Source organism: Ambystoma mexicanum, chromosome 14, assembly GCF_040938575.1.
Source record: "Ambystoma mexicanum isolate Mex_15411 chromosome 14, UKY_AmexF1_1, whole genome shotgun sequence".
Lineage (NCBI taxonomy): Eukaryota > Metazoa > Chordata > Amphibia > Caudata > Ambystomatidae > Ambystoma > Ambystoma mexicanum.
The window spans coordinates 526780347-526807572 of NC_090940.1; positions in this window are offsets into that span (position 1 = coordinate 526780347).

Sequence of the window (27226 nt, forward strand, 5' to 3'; positions counted from 1 at the left end):
ACATCTACAAGCCCATTCCTCTGACAGCATGACTCTGATTCTGCCCCATCTATCAAGTGTCCCCAGCAATTTAAAGCGAAAACGCATAAACACTGTATGATATTTTGGGTCAGAAAATGTCCTCACATAGTTTGGCAAAGTTTGATATGGCCTTTTCTGGTTTTCCAAATCAGGATGCAATTCGGATTTACGTAGCAGATCTTGGTCACCAGTCGATTGGTCTAACATTTTGGTAGACCTTACCAGGGCTCTACAAAAAACTGCTTTGATTTATTCCTGCGTTATCCAAAATCAGATATCACGTTTCACAAAAATCTTGTACGGACCAAAAGCCCCTATGTCTATTGCCCTCTTTAGGTCCTCGAACTAGGATCCCATAGTGGGGACCAAAATATTGCTGTAAATCCTCAGCTTGGCATATGAACAACCAGCCACCATGATAATAGACCAAATTCATGCCGAATCAGGGCACACGGAGTGGCCATTGGTAGTTTTAACACTTTCTTCCAGAAGGTACTTTCTAAACATTACACCAAATCCCAATCCAGATTCATAAGCGCAAGCCAGTGGTATGACAATGGTAAAACCTTACCCTAATAATTGTTAATTAACAGGATAGTGGTATATCTGCAGGATTTCCCACAGTTTCTACGGAGGCTCGTTTGATATTTAATGGGCTTACCTGTGCTATTGGTCCAAGATGAAAGATCTTCTAGGGGCCGATTCATGGAACAAACGTGCGCCGAAAATCTTTGCGCAAGCAGGCGCAAGCAGGAGCAAGCGCAAAAAAACAGGCGCACGCACACGCGTGCGATTCATGGAAGTCCCTGCGCGTGTTTACCTCGGGATGTGCGCCAAACCCGTGCATGGCGCACAAGTCACTGCAACATCCCGAAAGGCGTGCGCGACGCGCAGTGAAAGCGCACAACCTCGGCGCATACACCAGAAAGTGGGCAGAACACGGGGCGTAACGCACGGAATGGGGAACAACGCGCGAAAATAAGGGCGTAACTGGGGATGTACTGCAGGGAAGCAGACGGAACGCCCACACGCACTCGAACCACACGTATTCATGGAATCGAATAGGGCAAAGCCACGCACAGCCAAAGACACGCACAAGCCGAAACACGTCCGCCACACGAAGGCAGGCAGTAGCGTCCCTGCACATTACAAAAGTGGCAACATACAGCAATTGGGCCTGTGCGAGCGGGGCACGTGTATTTCGGGGGTGCGCGAGAAGTTACGCACGCGATTGTGCGGGGTACGTGTATTTCAGGGGTGCGCGGGAAGTTACACACGCGATTGAGCGGGGTACGTGTATTTCGGGGGTGCGCGGGAAGTTACACACGCGATTGAGCGGGGTACGTGTATTTCGGGGGGTGCGCGGGAAGTTACACACGCGATTGAGCGGGGTACGTGTATTTCGGGGTTGCGCGGGAAGTTACACACACGATTGAGCGGGGTACGTGTATTTCGGGGGTGCGCGGGAAGTTACACACGCGATTGAGCGGTGTACGTGTATTTCAGGGGTGCGCGGGAAGTTACACACGCGATTGAGCGGGGTATGTGTATTTCGGGGGTGCGCGGGAAGTTCCACACGCGATTCCATCAGGGTACGTGTATTTCAGGGTGCGGGGGAAGTTTCACACGCGACATCAGCAGGGTACGTGTATATCAGGGGTGCGCGGGAAGTTCCACACGTGATCTCATCAGGGTACGTGTACTTTGGGGTGCGGGGGAAGTATCACACGCGACATCATCAGGGTACGTGTATTCCAGGGGTGCGCGGGAAGTTCCACACGCGATTCCATCAGGGTACGTGTATTACAGGGGTGCGCGGGGAGCACCACACGTGAATTGCACGTGTGGGTCCTCCCAGGTGTTCCCTCTACACCCTCCACGGCCCCTGCAGGTGGCTCACACCACAGGGGCCTACCCTGCACATGTCCTGCAGGCACCCCATCCACCATGGCCATGCCCCCCAGCCAACCCACATGTCAACTTGCACTACTGCCCACCAACGCATGTCCCCCTGCACCCCCAGCCACCAGGGGCACCCTCCACCAGGCCCCCACCCATGTCTCCCACCCCCCAGCACTGTGGGGCACCTGCCAGCAGGCCCCCACCCATGTCCAACTCATGTTCCCCACCACCCCCACCCCCCAGCACTGTGGGGCACCTGCCAGCAGGCCCCCACCCATGTCTCCCACCCTCCCCACCCCCCAGCACTGTGGGGCACCTGCCAGCAGGCCCCCACCCATGTCCAACTCATGTTCCCCACCACCCCCACCCCCCAGCAGTGCAGGGGCACCCTCCACCAGGCCCCCACCCATGTTTCCCACCCCCCCATCCCCCGGCACTGTGGGGCACCTGTCAGCAGGCCCCCACCCATGTCTCCCACCACCCCCACCCCCCAGCACTGTGGGGCACCTGCCAGCAGGCCCCCACCCATGTCCAACTCATGTTCCCCACCCCCCCACCCCCCAGCACTGTGGGGCACCTGCCAGCAGGCCCCCACCCATGTCCAACTCATGTTCCCCACCACCTCCACCCCCCAGCACTGTGGTGCACCTGCCAGCAGGCCCCCACCCATGTCTCCCATCCGCCCACCCCCAGCACTGTGGGGCACCTGCCAGCAAGCCCCCACCCATGTCCAACTCATGTTCCCCACCACCCCACCCCCCAGCACTGTGGGGCACCTGCCAGCAGGCCCCCACCCATGTCCAACTCATGTTCCCCACCACCCCCACCCCCCAGCACTGTGGGGCACCTGCCAACAGGCCCCCACCCATGTCCAACTCATGTTCCCCACCCCGCCACCCCTAGCAGTGCAGGGGCACCCTCCACCAGGCCCCCACCCATGTTTCCCACCCTCCCACCCCCAGCACTGTGGGGCACCTGCCAGCAGGCCCCCACCCATGTCTCCCACCACCACCACCCCCCAGCACTGTGGGGCACCTGCCAGCAGGCCCCCACCCATGTCCAACTCATGTTCCCCACCCCCCCACCCCCCAGCACTGTGGGGCACCTGCCAGCAGGCCCCCACCCATGTCCAACTCATGTTCCCCACCACCCCCACCCCCCAGCACTGTGGGGCACCTGCCAGCAGTCCCCAACCCATGTCCAACTCATGTTCCCCACCACCCCCACCCCCCATCACTGTGGGGCACCTGCCAGCAGGCCCCCAACCATGTCCAACTCATGTTCCCCACCACCCCCACCCCCCAGCACTGTGGGGCACCTGCCAGCAGGCCCCCACCCATGTCCAACTCATGTTCCCGATCCCCCCACCCCCCAGCAGTGCAGGGGCACCCTCCACCAGGCCCCCACCCATGTCTCCCACCCCCCCACCCCCCAGCACTGTGGGGCACCTGCCAGCAGGCCCCCACCCATGTCTCCCACCCCCCACCCCCCAGCAGTGCAGGGGCACCCACCACCAGGCCCCCACCCATGTCTCCCACCCCCCCACCCCCAAGCAGTGCAGGGGCACCCTCCACCAGGCCCCCACCCATGTCTCCCACCCCCACACCCCCCAGCAGTGCAGGGGCACCCTCCACCAGGCCCCCACCCATGTCTCCCACCTCCCCACCCCCCATCACTGTGGGGCACCTGCCAGCAGGCCCCCACCCATGTCCAATTCATGTTCCCCACCCCCCAGCACTGTGGGGCACCTGCCAGCAGGCCCCCACCCATGTCCAACTCATGTTCCCCACCCCCCCACCCCCCAGCACTGTGGGGCACCTGCCAGAAGGCCCCCGCCCATGTCCAACTCATGTTCCCCACCACCCCCCAGCACTGTGGGGCACCTGCCAGCAGGCCCCCACCCATGTTTCCCACCCCCCACCCCCAGCACCGTGGGGCACCTGCCAGCAGGCCCCCACCCATGTCCAACTCATGTTCCCCACCACCCCCACCCCCCAGCACTGTGGGGCACCTGCCAGCAGGCCCCCACCCATGTCCAACTCATGTTCCCCACCCCCCACCCCCCAGCAGTGCAGGGGCACCCTCCACCAGGCCCCCACCCATGTCTCCCACCCCCCAACACCCCAGCACTGGGGCACCAGCCAGCAGGCCCCCACCCATGTCTCCCAGCCCACACCCCCCAGCAGTGCAGGGGCACCCTCCACCAGGCCCCCACCCATGTCTCCCACCCCCCACACCCCCCAGCAGTGCAGGGGCACCCTCCACCAGGCCCCCACCCATGTCTCCCACCCCCCCACCCCCCCACCCCCAGCAGTGCAGGGGCACCCTCCACCAGGCCCCCACCCATGTCTCCCAGCCCCCCACCCCCCAGCAGTGCAGGGGCACCCTCCACCAGGCCCCCACCCATGTCTCCCACCCCCCACCCCCCAGCACTGTGGGGCACCTGCCAGCAGGCCCCCACCCATGTCCAACTCATGTTCCCCCCCCAACCCCCCAGCACTGTGGGGCACCTGCCAGCAGGCCTCCACCCATGTCCAACTCATGTTCCCCACCACCCAGCACTGTGGGGCACCTGCCAGCAGGCCCCCACCCATGTCCAACTCATGTTCCCCACCCCCCCCCACTCCCCAGCACTGTGGGGCACCTGCCAACAGGCCCCCACCCATGTCCAACTCATGTTCCACACCCCCCACCCTCCAACACTGTGTGGCACCTGCCAGCAGGCCCCCACCCATGTCCAACTCATGTACCCCACCACCCCCACCCCCCAGCACTGTGGGGCACCTGCCAGCAGGCCCCCACCCATGTCCAACTCATGTTCCCCACCCCCCACCCCCCAGCACTGTGGGGCACCTGCCAGCAGGCCCCCACCCATGTCCAACTCATGTTCCACCCCCCCCCACACCCCAGCACTGTGGGGCACCTGCCAGCAGGCCCCCACCCATGTCCAACTCATGTTCCACCCCCCCACACCCCAGCACTGTGGGGCACCTGCCAGCAGTCCCCCACCCATGTCCAACTCATGTTCCCCACCACCCCCACCCCCCATCACTGTGGGGCACCTGCCAGCAGGCCCCCAACCATGTCCAACTCATGTTCCCCACCACCCCCACCCCCCAGCACTGTGGGGCACCTGCCAGCAGGCCCCCACCCATGTCCAACTCATGTTCCCGACCCCCCCACCCCCCAGCAGTGCAGGGGCACCCTCCACCAGGCCCCCACCCATGTCTCCCACCCCCCCACCCCCCAGCACTGTGGGGCACCTGCCAGCAGGCCCCCACCCATGTCTCCCACCCCCCACCCCCCAGCAGTGCAGGGGCACCCTCCACCAGGCCCCCACCCATGTCTCCCACCCCCACACCCCCCAGCAGTGCAGGGGCACCCTCCACCAGGCCCCCACCCATGTCTCCCACCTCCCCACCCCCCATCACTGTGGGGCACCTGCCAGCAGGCCCCCACCCATGTCCAATTCATGTTCCCCACCCCCCACCCCCCAGCACTGTGGGGCACCTGCCAGCAGGCCCCCACCCATGTCCAACTCATGTTCCCCACCCCCCCACCCCCCAGCACTGTGGGGGCACCTGCCAGCAGGCCCCCACCCATGTCCAACTCATGTTCCCCACCACCCCCCAGCACTGTGGGGCACCTGCCAGCAGGCCCCCACCCATGTTTCCCACCCCCCACCCCCAGCACCGTGGGGCACCTGCCAGCAGGCCCCCACCCATGTCCAACTCATGTTCCCCACCACCCCCACCCCCCAGCACTGTGGGGCACCTGCCAGCAGGCCCCCACCCATGTCCAACTCATGTTCCCCACCCCCCACCCCCCAGCAGTGCAGGGGCACCCTCCACCAGGCCCCCACCCATGTCTCCCACCCCCCCACACCCCAGCACTGGGGCACCAGCCAGCAGGCCCCCACCCATGTCTCCCAGCCCACACCCCCCAGCAGTGCAGGGGCACCCTCCACCAGGCCCCCACCCATGTCTCCCACCCCCCACACCCCCCAGCAGTGCAGGGGCACCCTCCACCAGGCCCCCACCCATGTCTCCCACCCCCCCACCCCCAGCAGTGCAGGGGCACCCTCCACCAGGCCCCCACCCATGTCTCCCAGCCCCCCACCCCCCAGCAGTGCAGGGGCACCCTCCACCAGGCCCCCACCCATGTCTCCCACCCCCCACCCCCCAGCACTGTGGGGCACCTGCCAGCAGGCCCCCACCCATGTCCAACTCATGTTCCCCCCCCAACCCCCCAGCACTGTGGGGCACCTGCCAGCAGGCCTCCACCCATGTCCAACTCATGTTCCCCACCACCCAGCACTGTGGGGCACCTGCCAGCAGGCCCCCACCCATGTCCAACTCATGTTCCCCACCCCCCCACTCCCCAGCACTGTGGGGCACCTGCCAACAGGCCCCCACCCATGTCCAACTCATGTTCCACACCCCCCCACCCTCCAACACTGTGTGGCACCTGCCAGAAGGCCCCCACACATGTCCAACTCATGTACCCCACCACCCCCACCCCCCAGCACTGTGGGGCACCTGCCAGCAGGCCCCCACCCATGTCCAACTCATGTTCCCCACCCCCACCCCCCAGCACTGTGGGGCACCTGCCAGCAGGCCCCCACCCATGTCCAACTCATGTTCCACCCCCCCCCCCACACCCCAGCACTGTGGGGCACCTGCCAGCAGGCCCCCACCCATGTCCAACTCATGTTCCACCCCCCCACACCCCAGCACTGTGGGGCACCTGCCAGCAGGCCCCCACCCATGCCCAACTCATGTTCCCCACCACCCCCACCCCCCAGCACTGTGGGGCACCCTCCACCAGGCCCCCACCCATGTCTCCCACCCCCCCCAGCACTGTGGGGCACCTGCCAGCAGGCCCCCACCCATGTCCAACTCATGTTCCCCAGCCAACATGTCATCACAATCTAGATCCCTGGTCCCTATGGTCAGCCTCCAAATGCAAAACACCCACCCGAGTATTGCATCCACCCACTCATAATTGGCAATTACATGACAGAACACCAATTGCAAGTTCCGAAACAAACACATTTCCCTCACATACACCCAATGGGTGTCAGTGAATCTCAAAACCCATATCATGAAATGCATGAAACCAATGAGATACCACACATTGAAGTTCACTAAAAAATGTATTAAAGGAAACATAAATAGAATCAAAAATAAAGAAACAGAAATGTGAATGTACAAAAATGAAAAGAAGCATGTCCGTGAAAAAAAGCAAAACCAAAAATCAAATTCCAAAGTAATGGTGTCCAAAGTCACTGTCCACAAAACAAAATCCAATGGGAAATAAAAAAGAAAGCCATTGCTCCATGGTTAAAATGTGAAAGAAAAATACAATCCAACAGTGAACTATGTACATGGGAACAAGCCAGGGTCCATTATCCCAACAAAAGAAAGGAAGCCTATCTAACTACACTAACTAATAAAATAAACCATATACAAAAATGTGGCCAATGTCCGAAAGGTCCAAAATAAATTTTAAAAAGAATGAAACCTAGCACTACCAACATAACTATGTACAAGGGCAGCGGGCTCATTTGACGGCTCACTTGTGGATGTCCCGGGCCAGGGCATCATCGAACTCCTGCTCAATGTCCCGGAGGCGGTCCTCCTCCATGGCCCGAGGGTCTGCAGGGCCGTCGACGTGTCCACCTCCAACCCCCTGCAGATTGCCTCGAGGCACTCGGCCCGCCTCAGGGCCCTCCGCATGGAGTTCTCCGCCCTGACCATTGTGAGCCGTGCCTCTTCCGCCCGCTGCCGCTCCGCATCTATGGCGTGGCCCAACCGCTGCCACACGGAAGACACTCTCTGTCCTGGGTCCTCCGGCCGATGCCTGTCCCTCCGATATTGAAGGCCCCAAGCCTTCATGGCTCCCACCACGTTGCTGCTGCTGCTGTGCCTCTGCCCGTGCACTGCCTCCTGCTGCCTGCACATCCTCCGCCGGCTGGGGTGCAGTCGTTGATGTGGCCACCCCTGCTGGACGTCCGACTCCCGACTGTGGCAGGGATGCCTCCTCCACCAGCCTGGCCGCACCGTCAGAGGCAGCTCCACAGGGCACCCAGGTGACTGATGGGTGGGAAGATGGCACAGAGGACGACTGGCGCGTAGGGGGTTCAGTTGAGGAGGGGGTCATAGCAAGCCCCATCATACGGAGGAATCCGGCCTGGGTGACCTGTCCCAGCAGGCTGACGTGGTCAACGAGCCATTCGAGATGACGTGCAGTCTCCTCATGAAAAGACTGCAGGTCCTCGCATGGCCCATCGACGCAACGCCACACCACTCAGAACAGGATCAACCCGGATAGCCACGTCCGCAGGCAGAGGAAGGCCAGTTGACGTGAGCTCATCCCCTGCCTGAAAACGGGTCTGGACGTAGGCATCCCTGCTGGTGCAAGATGATGCAGGGACAGGATCAGGGACAGGATTGCACACAGGCACCTCCGCGGCGGCCTGTGCTGCCTCCTGTCCCTGGTCCTGCACTGCACCACTAGCACCAGTGGGATCCCCATCTCCAGACCCCGTCTCTGTTGCTTGCACGGCCTCCTCCTCCACCAAGCCCCCCACCAACCTGGATGACTCCGTGCCATCTTCCCCTGTTTGGCCCTGTGGGGTCCCAGCTGCCCCTTCTGCTGCCGAGGAGTCCAACTCCAACCTCCGCCTCTTGGACCTCCCCCCGGCAGCTGCGGCCTGGGACGCGGCACCGGACTCCTCACTCCCCGACAAGATGACAACATGGGAGGGGAGCCGGACCTTGCGTCTCCGGCTGGCGGTGGGATCCCCGCCGCTGTGCTCCACAGCACCTTCTCCACCCTCTTCATCAGTTCACGCTGCAGACAGGGAAAAATAAAACACAGGCATCAGGGCACACTACAATGGACACATACACACATGACAGTTGTACATGAGTGGCATTGGCAAACCTCAGACATGTCATCACAATCCCCAACACACATGTCATTTCAACTCCCACACATGAGCCATACCACAGCCATATCGCAACTGCCAGCACCATCCGTACACATACAACAGCATGAGCAGGCAAAGGTGAGCCAGACATCACATGCAACACAGGAAGTGCACCACACATGTACACACACCACCACACTTGCATGCATGTGTACACCTCTGCCAAGCGTCGCAGTGTTCAGATGGGCATCCATGTCACATCTGCCGATCAGGCTTCCACATACCGCTGTCACATGCATCCATGTTGCATCACTGTTGCACCCTTGTCAAATACACACACATGCACATGTACACAGTGCTGATACATGCAGCTGGAAACAACATACATGCGTGACATCACGGACATGTCTACTTACATACACATTCATCCAAACATGTGTGCCCACACAACTGCATTTGGCATGCAAGCCTACACACACAAGCACCATCCATGTGTCACACATTCCAGCCCTCGCATGTGTTAGCCCCACGGCCCTGTACACCCCCACCCATACTCGACCCCATACAAACAGATGTGCAACCTGCACACTACTGAAAAATCACCACACGCACATCTCACAATCAGGATGCATGTACACTTACCGCTCGACTCCAGACGGGTCTGCCTCTCAAGGACCTGGACGTGGAGCGCTGGGGATATGCGTTCCAGGACCCTCATCTGTTCTTCCGACAAGTGGCCCCGGCGCCCCTTGGCATCCGCTGCCTTCAAGAGGCACCGGGCCTTGTTCAAGGTCCTGGACCTGAAGTCCTCCCAGCGCTTCTTGACATGTTGTAAGTCGCGGACTGCCACCCCCTCCGCGTTGATGGCAGTCACAATGTCAGTCCAGATCAAAGGCCGTCCTTCCTTGTCGGCGCGGGAACTTCCGAAGAGGGCATCATACTGCCCCAGGACATGCTCCACCAGGACACCACCTTCGGTGGCACTGAAGCTGGTGCCCCTCTGCCTCTCTGGCCGGGGGTTGTCAGTGGTCTCAGATGGTGTTTGCCCCGACATGACAACCCCAGAGGCAGGAGTGGGTCGGCAACTGGGTCCTAGGGCTGGGCTGTGGAGCGATGGAATCCCAGTCGGGAGTCTTCGGTTCCAGCAGGGGTGGTCACAGCAACAGCACCCCTGGCTGATGTGCAGGCAGCAAATGGCAGGGCACGTGGGCAGCAGGCAGTCAGGCAGCAGCAGATGGCAGGTGGGAGCGTGCTCGGGCTCTGGGGGGCAGTAGTTCGGCCTTCTGGGCAGGAGCGTGGTCTTCTGTGTGCTTACGCGTGGCCAGCTTGATATGGAGTGATTTGGCACGTGAAAAATCTGCACGTCAGCGTGTAATTCGAGGAAAGGCCCTTAGCACGTAAGCGCGTCTGCGCGCATACGCATTTTCATTGGACAGAAGGCCCCTCAAGCGCAAGCGCCCCTGTGACGTGACGCGTACAGGCGTGCATGGGCATTTCAGCGCGTGTGAAAAACTGCACGTCCGTGTGTAATTCGAGGAAAGGCCCTTAGCACGTATGCACGGCAGCACGCATATGCGATATCATTGGACCAAAGGCCCTTAGCGCGTGAGCCCGTCTGTGACGTGACGCGCGCGGGTGTTTCCGTCATTACACGTGATGACAGAGCACACGTGGATTTCCACCAATCGCGTGTGAAAGTTCCCGCGCACCCCGAAACACACGTACCCAGGCCAATCGCGTGTACGCTCACTTCCCTCCGATTACACGCGATGACACTCGGACGTACAGTTTTACCACGTATCCGAATACGGGAAACCCGCGCACGGCAAAAGACGTACACAGGCGTCAACGCGTCCGCCACACAAAGCCAGGCGGAAGTGTCCCGCGCACAGCATAAAAGTGCGCGCAAACAACAAACGCGTATATACAGCTACGATGAATGCTCCATTTGTCGCAGCCCTGATCGTGGGACACCGCAGGAGGAGGAGAATAGCCAGGGCACGCATTTTCGCACCGCAGACAAGCCTTTTTGGGATGCCTGACGACAAGGTCTACGGCAGGTATAGGTTTCCACCCCATATCATCCTAGACCTGGTCAGGGAGTGGGAAGATGGCCTTACATCCCCCACCCTTTGCTCCCAAGCATTGAGCCCCTCGGAGAAGCTGCTCAATGTCCTGCATTTTTTGGCCACTGGGTCATTTCAGCGGACCACTGCCATAGTGGGGGGGGTCTCACAGGCCACGCAGTCACGCTGCCTACACCAGGTAGTGGCAATCATGACAGCGCGCCCCTCAGTCCGCAGGCACATATACATGCCCAGAACACCCGCAGAAAGGCAGGCCGTTGTCCTGGATTTTTTCAGGGTGGCACACTTCCCCAAAGTGCTCGGTGCCATAGATTGCACCCATGTGGCCCTACGTCCACCTAGGGCCACTGAGCACATCTACGAAACCGCAAGCACTGGCATTCCATCAATGTACAGGTGGTATGCGATGCAAAGGGAATCATCACCTCTGTCTATGCAAACTACCCTGGCTCCACCCATGACAGTTTCATATACAGAATGTCCGCCCTGAGCAGGGCCCTGGAAGCTGGGCAGCATGGCGACACATGGCTCCTAGGTCAGTACAAATGCCCTTGCACATGCATGCAAGTCACACACAGACAAATATCCAAACCCTAATAATCTCAATTATTATCACCTCCCCAGGGGACAGTGCCTACCTTCTGAGCAACCACATGATGACGCCAATCCGGAACCCCACCACACCACCCCAGGTAAGATACAACGCCGCCCATATTGCAACAAGGGGCATAGTGGAGCGCACATTCGGAGTGCTCAAGTCACGTTTCCGCTCCCTTGACCGCTCTGGTGGGCAACTACTCTATGCACCACCAGTAGTGTGCAGGATCATTGTGGCAGCATGTGTCCTGCACAATGTTGCAACACAGCAGGGCGTCCCGGTGGACATGGTGGTGCCCCCACATCCCCAACCACAGGCGCTGCCCATGGGAGGGGACAGGGCACGTGGCGAGGAAGCCCGGACCCAGCTTGTGGACACATTTTTCACCTAAACTCCCACCCCTGCGGAGTGCACACAGGCCTGGCACATACCAGGTGACAATCGATGATGACAAAGAGACAGTCAACTGTCACAACCCTACCACCCTGAGATAGTTGCCATGGAAGTGCCACATCGTCTGCATCCCTAGCTACTTAAACACAAGCTATCTTGTGTGTCCAAAAGGCACACATATGACATATGACATGATATGGCCTATACACAAGTATTTCAAGGCGCGATGAGGCAGGGAGGGGGGAACAAGGGAAGACAGACAACGGTACTACTAGGCCAGGTGTCATTGAGATTGTGCAAGTGCAGGGGTAGGGGGAAGGGAAAAGTGCAAGGGGAAGGGGGGGAGTGCAGTACAGGGGAAGTAGCCCAAAAAATAAATACATAGGTCGGCTGGTGGCAACTGCAAAGGTAAGTGCAGACAAGTGCTGGGAAGTGTGGGCTGTAGGGATAGAGAGACAGTACCGCAGTGCAGGGGTTGCCAGGGAGGCAGTGCAAGTGGAGAGTGGCTGGGCCAGGGGCCGAGGTCGATGAGAGTGGCCCAGTTGCAGCTCCAGTGCAGTTCCAGTGAAGAATTCTGCAAGGGAGAGGCAGAGAGAAAGCAGAAGCAAAGAGGAAGGTCTTGAGGTGCTTCCAGAACTGGAGATGGTTCCCCTCAAGTTCAAGTGAGGCAGAAAGTCTGTTCCAGAGGGAGGGCCCTGCCGCGGAGAGAGATCTACCCCCAGCTAGTTGCTCTGAGAAGCGGATGACCCTGACATGCAAGGTGTGCATCACACACACCTGCAAAACAGGCCATGGCCATCACTGTCATGTCACTCAAACCCTCCCAAACCACAACATGACATGGCAAGCAATACCCATACACCAACACAGTAATGATAAGGTACACATTGCCATGTCCTAAATGTACAGTGGCATCAGACAATGATGCCTGACCTGGAATCAGACGAAATGACAGACCAACAAAATCTCCCACCCAAAATAAGTCATTTCCGAATGCATTACAAGAGTCGTAGACGTAACATAACAATGAATGCCTGTCTACATGCACATTGTGCATTGCAAAATCAACACTGCAGCTCATGTGTGCAGTGTCCTACTCCTGCAACACACTGCTCAGTGCACAGCACAGTGAACAGCCATTGTGTGTGATGCACACCCTGAGCATCACATCTAAGTGACAGACCACATCAAACAGCAAATTAGGCATGTACAGGATCCATAATCGGTCACAGAACATGTGCTGCAGGGACACAGTGGCCACCAGAAGGCAAACAGTGTACACGTGGATATGCAAGGGTGGGAGTACATGTAGTGCATCAGAGTGCAAGTGTGTGGTTCTGCAAGGACATGCACTCCACATTTGCATGTGCACTCAAGTGACCATTAGTGTTCTCTACACATCACATGTGAACATTCACCATGTGTACACCCCAGCATGTCAAACCGCAACTATCCCCTCGCACCTGAAAGGAAAACACAACACATGAACAGGCATTGATCAGCAGAACACAACATGTACATAGGATACCACCATTACAATGTCAGAGTTCCCATCACACTGCAGGGCAAGGCAACTATCAACAACAGCCCCCCCTCACAAATGACCATGACCCACTGAACAACTGCACCTGGGTCATGGAGCCTTCAAACCTCAATTCCACCTGGCCACAGGATCACCTTTACCCTTCGTCACCATCTCCCACCTTGTGTGTAAAAAGGTGCCTGCACCCTCATAATCAATGTCCAAAATCACAGAATCCAAGCCAGAAAAACGAACCAGAACACCCTCCAGTAGATGACTTGACGTAGCAGTACCTCACAAAGGCCAAGTACTACCACAATGATGCAACAACCAAGGTACCACAGCAAAAAATGTCACGACAGGATGTGAAACATGTGTGGTACATGACATAGGATGATGCACCATGCACGGATGTGTACTGTCACAGGTCCCCTGTACAGGCGCGGGAGTGTCACGAAACAACCACCCACACCATGTCCCGGGTGCCTGCAAGGTCAAACTCACACAGGCCCCTGAGACCCTGGTGGGGAAGGAGGTTCAGGGATATGCAGTCGGGACAGGTGTTGACACACTGGATGACTGGAATGAGTGGCAGGAGAGGGGAGGAGGAATAACACATGAAACTAGGGAATGCACGAAAATGTACTACCTGCATAAACACATACACAATCCAAACAAACCTGGACAACATTGTCATGGCCTTCTGTAGTCCAGGCTCAGGAGTGGTACGAACCAACCACCCCCTCTAGGGTTTTGGCGCCTGCAAGTTCGGGGCTTACACAGGTATCCGCAACCCCAGCGGGGAAAGAGGGTCAGGGAACGTTGCTTGGATAGGTACGGGAAGCAGGAACACCGGGTAGAGGGTACAGGGTTCAAAATTGCATAGGATCACGGTGATTAGGGAGAAAAAACATACCAAATTGAACCACACATACATCCATGCATTAGTACACTCCCCAGCAAGCCTATGCAGAGCAGTTCGAAAGAAAAACAACAAGACACTTAGCTCTGGTTTTGAGTGCTGGCCTCCTGCCCGCGCACTCTCAGGTCCGGTTACAGGAGCACTGCAATGCTGCAAAGAGAGCCACAGTCAACAACCTGTACGTGCCAATTACACAAAAACACAACACCAAACATGCCCCATAGCAACAAACTACTCTACAAACAGACAATCTGGTGTTGATGCTTCATACCCATACATAACATCACCCCTGTGACGGGTCATACACAGTCAATGCAGGAAGTCAGCCGCTGGTGGGTGCGTGGCAAATGGAAAACCAATGTGTCACAATTCACACAACATGCAATGTTCCCTGGGTAAGCAGACAGACCCATATAGCAAGCCATGACTTCAGAGCAAGTTGCGTACCACCATGACCGAAACAAAGTTGGCAGTGCATTTATCATAAAGTACATGGAAAAGACATGCACTGCACCCGAGTATGTCCCTTGCTGTATGTCCCTGTGAGCTGCCCCTTTCCATGTCTCGGAAGGCTACATGGTTGATACAAGTGCCTCAATGGACCTTGGTGTACCGGAGGGTATGTGCCACTGCCCCTGCATGTGTCCCAGACAACCCTACTATCAACTGCCATCAGTCCACCAACACATCTGAGCTGCATTGTGTGCTCCAACACCAATATTCGTCTAAGCTCACCCTCAGTGCTGTGACTAAGCCTGCATGTGCAACTCGCCTGGTGCAAGCTTTGCTGTGTCGTGGCCCCCCTGTGCTGCTCACCTTGCCTGGAGTTCCTTGGAACATGTCAGCAGTTCTAGGATGTGGGTCTGCAATCCCTGTGCCTCTGCTTGTGCACACATGTGCATGTGGGCACCAACAAACGGGTCCAGAATTCCGTCGTCCAATGGGCCATGTCTGCTGGCAAAGGTGCTCTGGAGGAACATCCCCCTGCAGAAAGGGCATGAAACACATGATTAATGCTTCAAAGTCATCTGTGTGTGTGTCTCATCAGGCATCTCATTACTTGACCATGTCAGAGAGTCACATCACAAATCACACCATCAGTCCGTCTTTCACATCCAAAGTGTGGAACACTATCTACAGCATGAATTGCAACAAGCACGTGTACAGGAAAGATATGAAACATACTACACAATGCATAGCAATTAATGTACACATTAATCATGACACACCCCATCTAGCAAAAGCTGAACAGTGGACAATAACACCAAAATCATCCCCACTAGGGGTGTCAACACAAGTCACACAGCACCAGACATGCCACAGATATGACAGTCCAAAGCCCTTGTGTAATATTCTGTAACACCGAACCATCCTTGCGAGCCCATGGATAAGGGAGGCAGGAGTGGCATATGTGAGTCAAGGACCCCAAGCAGCAAACACATACACAAGACAAGCCTGAAGGGCCCAGCTGGAACAGACAGTGGATGCCTTCAAAAGCCACAAAACACTGCACCGTCACATGAAAGCACAATAGACTAGCAATTTTAAACTAAATCAACTATTAACTAATTACACTAACAATGGAAAACCTACATTACCTAATTAAACTAACTATCAAACAGAAACTTAACTAACTAAACTAAAAGAAAAATCAAAAATGGCCACATACGACCCGGGGGGGAGGGGAGGCACCCAGGAGGGGGGAGGTACAGGGTGCTGCTCAATATCCACATGCGATGATGCTGAGCCAAAAAAAAAAACCTCCATGGGCTCAACGCCTGCACAGCCCGACCTATGTGGGAGATAGATGGTCATCCGAGTCTGGCTCATCCTGTAAAGGAGGACGTGGCACAGTAGCCTGGCCACACCTAGCCGCAGCTTGCCCCTCGTCGGCAGCAAGTCTGCCGGACGGGTGAGCCTGGTCTGTGTGGCGATGTGACGTAGGTCTGCATGCAGAACCTCACGTGATACACGTGCTTCCTCTTGCAGGGTAGCACGTGTAACACGGAGTTCCTCCTGCAAGGCCTGGCTGGACAACCGCTGCACCTCCCGGCAAGCCTGTAGCTCAGCCGAGATGGTACGCTCAAGCTGTGCAAACCTCTCCTCTGCCTGCTGCCTCTGGGACATCATAAGGACACCCAGAGTGGATCTGAGGGAAGCATACTCTTCCCTCAGGGCATCCATGTACGCCTCTGCGTGAGCAGCAATTGCTTGATGCAGAGACGACATTAAAGCCTGGCGTGCCCTGTCTGAGGCTGCCATGCCCAGCCTGAGCGAGCGGGCTGTGGACCGTGCCGCCTGCTGCTGGAGAAGCACCTGCCTAGCAGGGGGGAGCAGAGATCGGGCCACACGCTCCATGCTCTCAGCGATGTTCTCCATTGCTGCCCCCTGCCATTCGGAATTGGCAGTCATGTCTTGCTCCCACTCAGTATACAGCGGTTGCGAGCGGCAACCGCGTTGCCGGGCTTGACCCCTGCAGGACCCAAGGACCGGGGGTCCTCGCTGTGTTTGCACCGCCCGCGGCTGCACGACTACATGCCCCCGTCGACGTGATGTCCCAGGCACATCAGTGACTGGTGTGGAGGGTGACCCTGCGTCCCGATCCACCACGGGCGGAGGAACCAAGACTGTCTGATCCCTCAGTGCAGGTGTCGCAGACAGAGGAGTGTCCACATCAGAATCACTCACCCCTGACACATGGACTTGATGCTCATCCAACTGAACATGGACGTCAGAGTCGTCATCAAGGCTGGACTCATAGGCAGCCAGAGACAAGGTGGACTGCAGCACTTGGGGGTTTTCGTGGCCTACCACCCCACGACCCCCACTAGTGCCGGTTTGATGTGGTGTTACCAACCCTGTGTCTGGCATGACAACACCATCCTCCGCCTCCATTGCGTCATCACCTGAAATATAGAGAGAAAAAAGGTCACTACACATGTCAGAAGCACACGACACACACACACACCAACAGCAAACGCATCCGGCAGACATGTGACACACAACATATAGCCTGGCATGCATGCTGGGTCTACTTTGAATAGCTTCTGTGATCAGACCTGTTGAAAGGTGGCAGTTTCCATGGAAGTGGGTCTATGCAGTGCAGAAAATGTGTACGCCACTCACTACCTACATGTACAAGCACTCCATGGTGTGTGCCAGGAAATGTGAAGGCAGTGCAATGTTAAATTCACACATCACGTGCATTGTGCATTCAATGTGTACGATATCTAGAAGCCAAGCACCCCTCCACCCCAGTACTAAAGCAGGGATGCCTAGCATGGTATCAAAAGGCTGACCATACACCTGTGTATTGACAGGCAGTGTTGACTGGCATCAACAGCTTAATGTGATTCAAATGACAACACTGCAAATGATGCTGGGACAGTAGGCAGGACACATGATGAAAACTCCGGAGGCCGCCCACGTGTGAAGAAGACACAACAAGAGTTGGACAGAGTCATTGGCCATTGAACAGGCTGAGGCCTGTGAGCCACACAGATTGTCAGAGCCTAAACATGTGTGCAACTCAGGACTGAGCCACAGTTGACATGGGAAGGCTGATGAGATGGCAGGCAATGTATGCAACCAAGGACTTATATTACAGTGATCATCCAGTCAAGGACACATAGGGCCATGCGTGCAATGCACATGGAGCATGAATGGGCACTCATGTCCCTGCGGGACATCTGACCCATGCACAGTACAAGTGAGATACCCTGCATCGAGTACTAAGGCTGTACCACACGGCATATGTCTGGCAGATTCTACGCTGGAAGTTAGCATCTACACAGGACACATGAACAAGAAACTACACATTGGCAAGATTGAAGCAGACCAGTGCAAAGGTGGAACTGAGGTGCAGAGTGGCGGAGGAGGGGCAAGGGAGCATGCCTACATGGAGTCCCGCATGCAGGCAGAGGAGACATGCATGACGGAAGCATTGTATTACTTACACATCAGAACCATGTACACGTCACATGTAGCAGCAATCATGCACAACACATCCCACAAGTGAAACACACACGCCCTCAACAAACACGCATCAACACTCACTGGACTGCGCATCAAAGTCCAGCATCTCTCCCACTCCTTCGACCAATTCAGGTGGTATGAACTCTGCAACGAGAGCCTCATGCGGAGTGAGCTCTTCCTCTTCTGGTGCAGGCCCACCGCCAGTCACCAGAGTCAAGTTGTAATTAGAGGCACGCTTAGGCTTAGTGCTGCGCTTGATGTCATTCCAACGCTTTTTGCACTCTTGCGCCGTGCGCACCTCATGGCCGAATGAACTGACATGTTCCGCAACCTGCTTCCAGTGGGTGTCACGTTGGGCAGCCGTAGTCTGACTATTGGCACCCACTAGCATGTCACGGCTGTGGCCCCGCACGTAGTCCACGAGGAAGTCCAGTTCCTGCTTACAGAAAGGCTTCTTCCTCGACGTGCAGGAGGTTGTGGCTGTGTGTGGGGTCCCAGCCTGTGCTGCAGGTGCAACCTTCCTCCTCTTGGACTGTGGCGCAGACCCTGGCTGGCTAATGCCGCCCTGACCAGTATGGCCAGTGGGTTTGGTGGATTGAGCAAGGGAGTGGCAGGTGGAGGGATGACCAAAGGCCTGACTCGTGTCAGTGGCAGCTGGGTGCCCACTAATGGACCCTGCGCAGCAACATCAGCTGTGGCAGGGTCATTGACCGCAACGGTCCTGGTTGGCAGACTCACAACCGGGGTGCTGTTGGGTGCATCTGCCCCTGCATTTGCCAACACCCGGCTGTTCGGGGCAGCAGATGACATGACTGCCCCAGGGACACGTGTCTTGGTCTGGCAGCCCGGCCTGCCCCTATGGTTTCCCCCCTGGCCTGTTGGAGATCTACCAAGGGCTCTTCAAGTGCCAACGCAGCCTGCGCTGACAGACCCTGAGCCTGGGTGGCGGTGTCCACAGCTGCACCTGCAGCTACCACTACCCTTAGCCCCGTGGCAGTCGATGGAACGGACTTCCGGGTCGAACGGGTGCCAGATGCAGGAGCTGCATCCCCCGGAACCACAGGGGGTGGTGGCATGACTGCACCGACACATGGCACAACATTGTGCTCAAGTGGCGCACCCCTGCCTCTTCCCCCTCTGTGGCCACCCTGGACACCCTGGAGTCCCCCTACTCCCTGGTCACCACGGCCACGTCCCCGACCACGCCCGCCACGAGGAGGAGGCCCAGCTGAGGCGCACCTCACCTTTGGTGGCCTCCCAACCATGGCACTGATGTAGAAGTGCTGGCACAGATGGAGTGGTGCCAATGGGAGGTGTACACCACAATTGACCTGGGCAATTGGGGTGAAGGGAGTGGGAAGCAAGATGTTAACAGCCCCCTGCACCTGCAAGGCTGTATGTGACCCCGGTGATGTGGTGACGGGTCACGCAACGCTCAGGCACCCCAAAACTACAGTAAAACCGTGCCTGCAACCCTGCAGCCTACGTGCGTGGATTCAACCTCCCGCAGTACGCGGTGGCACCCAGTAACACGAATAACGCGTACGCGTGGGACACGCAGGCTACTATGACATCGAAAATGGGTGCGATACACAGGGGCACCTGCAGTGGGAAAAAGAGCGTGTGCGACTCACCGTCTGACTAGCGCGATGCAGAAAAAACACGCGTAGCCAATACCCCCGTCAAAAGAAGAGATACGTCCTTGATAGCTGTGAACTTGTGATGGCGCGCGAAACAACAGGAAGCAGCAACACACATCAGTCTCCACGAAAGGCATGTACAGCGAACTGCTGGGCCCGCTCACCTTTAACCCGTGCTGAGGGAAATGCACGCGCACGTCACGTCACTTACGCGCATGGGCCCTTTCCTCGTATTACACGCGGACGTGCAGTTTTTCACGCGCGCTTACGCGCATGGGCCCTTTCCTCGTATTACACGCGGACGTGCAGTTTTTCACGCGCGCTTACGCGCATGGGCCCTTTCCTCGTATTACACGCGGACGTGCAGTTTTTCACGCGCGCTGAAATGCCCATGCACGCCTGTACGCGTCACGTCACAGGGGCGCTTGCGCTTGAGGGGCCTTCTGTCCAATGAAAATGCGTATGCGTGCAGATGCGCTTACGCGCTAAGGGCCTTTCCTCGAATTGCACGCTGACGTGCAGATTTTTCATGTGCCAAATCACTCTGTATCAAGCTGGCCACGCGTAAGCACACGGAAGACCACGCTCCTGCCCAGAAGGCCGAACTACTGCCCCCCAGAGCCCGGAGCACGCTCCCAACTGCCATCTGCTGCTGCCTGACTGCCTGCTGCCCACGTGTCCTGCCATTTGCTGCCTGCACATCAGCCAGGGGTGCTGTTGCTTTGACCACCCCTGCTGGACCCGAAGACTCCCGACTGGGATTCCATCGCTCCACAGCCCAGCCCCAGGACCCAGTTGCCCACCCACTCCTGCCTCTGGGGTTGTTATGTCGGGGCAAACACCATCTGAGACCACTGACAACCCCCGGCCAGAGAGGCAGAGGGGCACCAGCTTCAGTGCCACCGAAGTTGGTGTCCTGGTGGAGCAAGTCCTGGGGCAGTATGATGCCCTCTTCGGAAGTTCCCGCGCCGACAAGGAAGGACGGACTCGAATCTGGACTGACATCGTGACTGCCATCAACTCGGAGGGGGTGGCAGTCCGCGATTTACAACATGTCAAGAAGCGCTGGGAGGACTTCAGGTCCAGGACCCTGAACAAGGCCCGCCGCCTCTTGAAGGCAGCGGATGCCAAGGGGCGCCGGGGCCACTTGTCGGAAGAACAGATGAGGGTCCTGGAACGCATATCCCCAGCGCTCCACGTCCAGGTCCTTGAGAGGCAGACCCGTCTGGAGTCGAGCGGTAAGTGTACATGCATCCTGATTGTGAGATGTGCGTGTGGTGATTTTTCAGTAGTGTGTAGGTTGCACATCTGTTTGTATGGGGTCAAGTATGGGTAGGGGTGTACAGGGCCGTGGGGCTAACACATGCGAGGGCTGGAATGTGTGAGACATGGATGGTGCTTGTGTGTGTAGGCTTGCATGCCAAATGCAGTTGTGTGGGCACACATATTTGGATGAATGTGTATGTAAGTAGACATGTCCGTGATGTCACGCAAGTATGTTGTTTTCAGCTGCATGTATCAGCACTGTGTACATGTGCATGTGTGTGTATTTGACAAGGGTGCAACAGTGATGCAACATGGATGCATGTGACAGCGGTATGTGGAAGCCTGATCGGCAGATGTGACATGGATGCCCATCTGAACACTGCGACACTTGGCAGAGGTGTACACATGCATGCAAGTGTGGTGGTGTGTGTACATGTGTTGTGCACTTCCTGTGTTGCATGTGATGTCTGGCTCACCTTTGCCTGCTCATGCTTTTGTATGTGTATGGATGGTGCTGGCAGTTGCGATATGGCTGTGGTATGGCTCACGTGTGGGAGTTGAAATGACATATGTGTTGGGGATTGTGATGACATGTCTGAGGTTTGCCAATGCCACTCATGTACAACTGTCATGTGTGTATGTGTCCATTGTACAGTGCCCTGATGCCTGTGTTTTATTTCTCCCTGTCTGCAGCGTCAACTGATGAAGAGGGCGGAGAAGGTGCTGTGGATCACAGCGGCGGGGATCCCACCGCCAGCCGGAGATGCCATGTTGTCATCTCGTCGGGGAGTGAGGAGTCCGGTGCCGCGTCCCAGGCCGCAGCTGCCGGGGGGAGGTCCAAGAGGCGGAGGTTGAAGTTGGACACCTGGGCAGCAGAAGGGGCAGCTGGGACCCCACAGGGCCCAACAGGGGAAGATGGCACGGAGTCATCCAGGTTGGTGGGGGGTTTGGTGGAGGAGGAGGCCGTGCAAGCAACAGAGACGGGGTCTGGAGGTGGGGATCCCACTGGTGCTAGTGGTGCAGTGCAGGACCAGGACTGCACTGTTGGGGGGTGGGGGGGTGGGAGACATGGGTGGGGGCCTGGTGGAGGGTGCCCCTGCACTGCTGGGGGGTGTGGGGGGGTTGGGAGACATGGGTGGGGGCCTGGTGGAGGGTGCCCCTGCACTGCTGGGGGGTGGGGGGGTGGGAGACATGGGTGGGGGCCTGCTGGCAGGTGCCCCACAGTGCTGGGGGGTGGGGGGTGGGAGACATGGGTGGGGGCCTGGTGGAGGGTGCCCCTGCACTGCTGGGGGGTGAGGGTGGTGGGGAACATGAGTTGGACATGGGTGGGGGCCTGCTGGCAGGTGCCCCACAGTGCTGGGGGGTGGGGGTGGTGGGAGACATGGGTGGGGGCCAGGTGCCCCACAGTGCTGGGGGGTGGGGGGGTGGGAGACATGGGTGGGGGCCTGGTGGAGGGTGCCCCTGCACTGCTGGGGAGTGGGGGGTGGGAGACATGGGTGGGGGCCTGGTGGAGGGTGCCCCTGCACTGCTGGGGGGTGGGGGTGGTGGGAGACATGGGTGGGGGCCTGTTGGAGGGTGCCCCTGCACTGCTGGGGGGGGGGGTGGGGAACATGAGTTGGACATGGGTGGGGGCCTGCTGGCAGGTGCCCCACAGTGCTGGGGGGTGGGGGTGGTGGGAGACATGGGTGGGGGCCTGGTGGAGGGTGCCCCTGCACTGCTGGGGGGCGGGGGGTGGGGAACATGAGTTGGACATGGGTGGGGGCCTGCTGGCAGGTGCCCCACAGTGCTGGGGGGTGGGGGTGGTGGGAGACATGGGTGGGGGCCTGGTGGAGGGTGCCCCTGTACTGCTGGGGGGGCGGGGGGTGGGGAACATGAGTTGGACATGGGTGGGGGCCTGCTGGCAGGTGCCCCACAGTGCTGGGGGGTGGGGGTGGGAGACATGGGTGGGGGCCTGGTGGAGGGTGCCCCTGCACTGCTGGGGGGTGGGGGTGGTGGGGAACATGAGTTGGACATGGATGGGGGCCTGCTGGCAGGTGCCCCACAGTGCTGGGGGGTGGGGGGGTGGGAGACATGGGTGGGGGCCTGCTGGCAGGTGCCCCACAGTGCTGGGGGGTGGGGGTGGTGGGGAACATGAGTTGGACATGGGTGGGGGGCCTGCTGGCAGGTGCCCCACAGTGCTGGGGGGGTGGGGGGTGGGGAACATGAGTTGGACATGGGTGGGGGCCTGCTGGCAGGGTGCCCCACTGTGCTGGGGGTAGGGCTGGTGGGAGGACATGGGGGGGCCAGGTGCCCCACAGTGCTGGGGGGTGGGGGGTTGGGAGACATGGGTGGGGGCCTGGTGGAGGGTGCCCCTGCACTGCTGGGGGGTGGGGGGGTGGGAGACATAGGTGGGGGCCTGGTGGAGGGTGCCCCTGCACTGCTGGGGGGTGGGGGTGGTGGGAGACATGGGTGGGGGCCTGGTGGAGGTTGCCCCTGCACTGCTGGGGGGCGGCGGGTGGGGAACATGAGTTGGACATGGGTGGGGGCCTGCTGGCAGGTGCCCCACAGTGCTGGGGGGTGGGGGGGTGGGAGACATGGGTGGGGGACTGCTGGCAGGTGCCCCACAGTGCTGGGGGGTGGGGTGGGGGGTGGGAGACATGGGTGGGGGCCTGTTGGCAGGTGCCCCACCGTGCTGGCGGGTGGGGGTGGTGGGGAACATGAGTTGGACATGGGTGGGGGCCTGCTGGCAGGTGCCCCACAGTGCTGGGGGGTAGGGGAGGGGGTGGGGAACATGAGTTGGACATGGGTGGGGGCCTGCTGGCAGGTGCCCCACAGTGCTGGGGGGTGGGGGTGGTGGGAGACATGGGTGGGGGCCTGCTGGCAGGTGCCCCACAGTGCTGGGGGGTGGGAGGGTGAGAGACATGGGTGGGGGCCTGGTGGAGGGTGCCCCTGCACTGCTGGGGGATGTGGGTGGTGGGAGACATGGGTGGGGGCCTGGTGGAGGGTGCCCCTGCACTGCTGGGGGTGGGGGGTGGGGAATATGAGTTGGACATGGGTGGGGGCCTGCTGGCAGGTGCCCCACAGTGCTGGGGGGTGGGGGGGTGGGAGCCATGGGTGGGGGCCTGCTGGCAGGTGCCCCAACAGTGCTGGGGGGTGGGGGGAACATGAGTTGGACATGGGTGGGGGCATGCTGGCAGGTGCCCCACAGTGCTGGGGGGTGGGGGTGGTGGGAGACATGGGTGGGGGCCTGCTGGCAGGTGCCCCAACAGTGCTGGGGGGTGGGGGGAACATGAGTTGGACATGGGTGGGGGCCTGTTGGCAGGTGCCCCACAGTGCTGGGGGGTGGGGGGTGGGAGACATGGGTGGGGGCCTGCTGTCAGGTGCCCCACAGTGCTGGGGGTGGGGGTGGTGGGGAACATGAGTTGGACATGGGTGGGGGCCTGCTGGCAGGTGCCCCACTGTGCTGGGGGGTGGGGGGGGGGTGGGGAACATGAGTTGGACATGGGTGGGGGCATGCTGGCAGGTGCCCCACAGTGCTGGGGGGTGGGGGTGGTGGGAGACATGGGTGGGGGCCTGCTGGCAGGTGCCCCACAGTGCTGGGGGGTTGGGGGGGTGGGAGACATGGATGGGGGCCTGGTGGAGGGTGCCCCTGCACTGCTGGGGGGTGGGGGTGGTGGGAGACATGGGTGGGGGCCTGGTGGAGGGTGCCCCTGCACTGCTGGGGTGCGGGGGGTGGGGAACATGAGTTGGACATGGGTGGGGGCCTGTTGGCAGGTGCCCCACAGTGCTGGGGGGTGGGGGGTGGGAGACATGGGTGGGGGCCTGCTGTCAGGTGCCCCACAGTGCTGGGGGTGGGGGTGGTGGGGAACATGAGTTGGACATGGGTGGGGGCCTGCTGGCAGGTGCCCCACAGTGCTGGGGTGTGGGGGGGAACATGAGTTGGACATGGGTGGGGGCCTGCTGGCAGGTGCCCCACAGTGCTGGGGGGTGGGGGTGGGAAACATGGGTTGGGGCCTGGTGGAGGGTGCCCCTGCACTGCTGGGGGGTGGGGGGTGGGAGACATGGGTGGGGGCCTGGTGGAGGGTGCCCCTGCACTGCTGGGGGGTGGGTGGGGGTGGGAGACATGGGTGGGGGCCAGCTGGCAGGTGCCCCACAGTGCTGGGGGGTGGGGGGTGGGAGACATGGGTGGGGGCCTGGTGGAGGGTGCCCCTGCACTGCTGGGGGGTGGGGAGGGGTGGGGAACATGAGTTGGACATGGGTGGGGGCCTGCTGGCAGGTGCCCCACAGTGCTGGGGGGTGGGGCTGGTGGGAGACATGGGTGGGGGCCTGGTGCCCCACAGTGCTGGGGGGTGGGGGGTTGGGAGACATGGGTGGGGGCCTGGTGGAGGGTGCCCCTGCACTGCTGGGGGGTGGGGGGGTGGGAGACATGGGTGGGGGCCTGGTGGAGGGTGCCCCTGCACTGCTGGGGGGTGGGGGTGGTGGGAGACATGGGTGGGGGCCTGGTGGAGGGTGCCCCTGCACTGCTGGGGGGCGGCGGGTGGGGAACATGAGTTGGACATGGGTGGGGGCCTGCTGGCAGGTGCCCCACAGTGCTGGGGGGTGGGGGGGTGGGAGGCATGGGTGGGGGACTGCTGGCAGATGCCCCACAGTGCTGGGGGGTGGGGTGGGGGGTGGGAGACATGGGTGGGGGCCTGTTGGCAGGTGCCCCACAATGCTGGGGGGTGGGGGTGGTGGGGAACATGAGTTGGACATGGGTGGGGGCCTGCTGGCAGGTGCCCCACAGTGCTGGGGGGTGGGGGAGGGGGTGGGGAACATGAGTTGGACATGGGTGGGGCCTGCTGGCAGGTGCCCCACAGTGCTGGGGGGTGGGGGTGGTGGGAGACATGGGTGGGGGCCTGCTGGCAGGTGCCCCACAGTGCTGGGGGGTGGGAGGGTGAGAGACATGGGTGGGGGCCTGGTGGAGGGTGCCCCTGCACTGCTGGGGGGTGTGGGTGGTGGGAGACATGGGTGGGGGCCTGGTGGAGGGTGCCCCTGCACTGATGGGGTGGGGGGTGGGGAACATGAGTTGGACATGGGTGGGGGCCTGCTCCACAGTGCTGGGGGGTGGGGGGGTGGGAGACATGGGTGGGGGCCTGCTGGCAGGTGCCCCAACAGTGCTGGGGGGTGGGGGGAACATGAGTTGGACATGGGTGGGGGCCTGCTGGCAGGTGCCCCACTGTGCTGGGGGTGGGGGGGGTGGGGAACATGAGTTGGACATGGGTGGGGGCATGCTGGCAGGTGCCCCACAGTGCTGGGGGGTGGGGGTGGTGGGAGACATGGGTGGGGGCCTGCTGGCAGGTGCCCCACAGTGCTGGGGGTTGGGGGGGGTTGGAGACATGGATGGGGGCCTGGTGGAGGGTGCCCCTGCACTGCTGGGGGGTGGGGGTGGTGGGAGACATGGGTGGGGGCCTGGTGGAGGGTGCCCCTGCACTGCTGGGGTGCGGGGGGTGGGGAACATGAGTTGGACATGGGTGGGGGCCTGCTGGCAGGTGCCCCACAGTGCTGGGGGTGGGGGGTGGGAGACATGGGTGGGGGCCTGCTGGCAGGTGCCCCACAGTGCTGGGGTGTGGGGGGGGGGACATGAGTTGGACATGGGTGGGGGCCTGCTGGCAGGAGCCCCACAGTGCTGGGGGTGGGGGTGGGAAACATGGGTTGGGGCCTGGTGGAGGGTGCCCCTGCACTGCCTTGGGGGTGGGGCCTGGTGGAGGTGCCCCTGCACTGCTGGGGGGTGGGTGGGGGTGGGAGACATGGGTGGGGGCCTGCTGGCAGGTGCCCCACAGTGCTGGGGGGTGGGGGGTGGGAGGACATGGGTGGGGGCCTGGTGGAGGGTGCCCCTGCACTGCCTGGGGGGCTGGGGGGGTGGGAGACATGGGTGGGGGCCTGGTGGAGGGTGCACCTGCACTGCTGGGGGCTGGGGGTGGTGGGGAACATGATTTGGACATGGGTGG